The sequence below is a fragment of the Vulpes lagopus genome, chromosome 23 (genome assembly GCF_018345385.1).
Source record: "Vulpes lagopus strain Blue_001 chromosome 23, ASM1834538v1, whole genome shotgun sequence".
Classification (NCBI taxonomy): Eukaryota; Metazoa; Chordata; class Mammalia; order Carnivora; family Canidae; genus Vulpes; species Vulpes lagopus.
This window is the reverse complement of record NC_054846.1, coordinates 6,967,974-6,970,058: the sequence shown is the minus strand read 5'-3', so window position 1 is coordinate 6,970,058 and position 2,085 is coordinate 6,967,974. Positions and strand designations below refer to the sequence as shown.

General features: G+C 35.2%; 1 non-coding gene across 1 annotated transcript; it reads right to left on the bottom strand.

The window, feature by feature from the left end:
• Positions 1–1,669: 1,669 nt before the first annotated feature.
• On the bottom strand, positions 1,670–1,833 carry LOC121481739. Its single transcript, XR_005985397.1, has one exon. It is a non-coding gene; the product is annotated as a U1 spliceosomal RNA (small nuclear RNA).
• Positions 1,834–2,085: the final 252 nt, after the last annotated feature.

Sequence of the window (2,085 nt, the reverse complement as noted above, 5' to 3'; positions counted from 1 at the left end):
GTGTCTGAACCAACTAGTAAGAGCAGAGCAGGCTTTCATGTATTAAGGTTGACTTCCTTATTATTGCCCTGTTCTTCAGTAAATAGACATCATAAAGCAAAAAAAAATGTGTTGTGTGTGTATGTGTGTGCATGTGCATGCGTGTGTGTGTGTGTGTGTGTGTGTGCGCATCTTCTGGAGGACAGATACAGAATAAAGGACTCCTATAAAGTAGAAGAAAACAATACAGAAATAAACTAAAATTGTTTAGCTAAAATAGCAATGCCTGGTTAAGTATCATTGATAAAATTACAAAATAGGGTTAAGGTACAGATTAGTATAAGTGAAACCTCATATCTGTTTAATTCAATTGATAAGAATGTTTTTGGATGTTTATCTTTCCAATCTTGATATCATTTCCATAATTCCATATTTATTAACTTTTAATTTATTAATATGAATGTAGTGACATAAGCCAGCATCATTTATCATCTCTAATTTCTTAGCAACTTTTATGGTATTTAAAGAAATTGGCCTTAAGGGAAAATCCATGCCACTTGAAAACTTTTTCACAAAGAAAATGCAAATATATGAATTTATTCCCAGACATTTTTTTCCCTGTTTTGTTTGTATAATTTCTTATAAAATACAAAGTCAGGCAATTTACAGAATGTTACAGTATGAAATCTTAAGCTCAAATATAGAGAAAACATATGGATTAATGTTCTGAGGGCCATGAAAAAAGAATATGAGAAGTGAATAAAAGTTTGGCAGATGGAGCTAGAGTAAGTCACTAGAGGTTGGAAACATGAAAATGAAGCAGCTATTGATACTGTTTTGTGATTTTCTCCAGAAGCCCTAAGCAGTCCAGAAGTAAAAGGAGAAGGCAGATGGTGGCATTTAAATAGATTCAGAATCCAGGCAAGAAGGACAAAAAGAATAAAAAAGATGGACACATGCTGGCAAAACTAAAACCAAGATTTTCTCCAACCACATTCCTTCCAAGGAGAGATTTACTATATAAGTCTACTTCTATCCTGATATTTGGTAAACCCAAATACAATGCCAAGTTGGCCAGAGATAACTTCTCTAAAAGCTATGGGTTTTCTGTGTTTCTAAAAATTGTGAATGTGATACCAGTTTGTGATAGTCTTGCAGATTTTGTTAACTTTTTGGATTTTCTTTTTCTAAAAAAAGAAGACATGGAAGACTTAACCAATGAACTAGTTCAACTTTCACTGTCTTGAAGGCATCGCATCAGTTTCAGGGAAGGACAGTCCAGACTGCAGATGTGGTACCAATTTCATTTCCCTGGGGGAAATGTGCAAGGGGCCTGGGGCAGAGACCAACCTGAATTAGAACTGCAGAGAATGAGGATCAATGCTGGGTTTCAGTTAAATAGGACACATCTTGGTGAGTTTTGGCTTTGAATCCTTTGGGTTCCAAATCAAACATTAAAACTTCTTCAATTAAAAAAAATGATTTTTTATTTTATCAAATTCCAAGTCATAAAACATTCTTTAATTACTCTGTGGGAGATTTAGAAAGTTCATATTCTAATTTAACTATTTTACGTGATATTTTTATACTCTGCAAGTTTTTTTTTTTTTTGAAAGCCTTAAGAATCTAAATTGACCCTTTGTTGGGAATGCTAGATTTTTGCTCAAGTGCATTTTTTTTTTTTTAATTTCAGGGGAAAATACCAATGCACTCCCCCATTACCACAAATTATGCAGTTGAGTTTCCCACATTTGGGGAAACTGCAGGGGTCAGCACATCTGGAGTGTAATGGATAAGCCTGGCCTTGGGAAAACCACCTTTGTTATCATGGTATCTCCTTTGCCAGGTAAGTATTGCTCCTGTGCATTTTAACATCACAGCATGAGCAATTTTACCTGAAGAGTTTATGGATGGATTCTAGGGGAAAACTTGGCCTCTGAAGAGTGCTTTGCATTTGCTTTTCTGAGTACACTGGGAGTATCGGTACTCAGGGACTGATTTTTATGATAGTTTCTCATCTTGGGTCTTCTGTACCAGAAGTAGAGCATGAATTCCAACTTCAAAACCATGTGTAGTATAGCTGATGGCTACCAATTACCTAGGAAG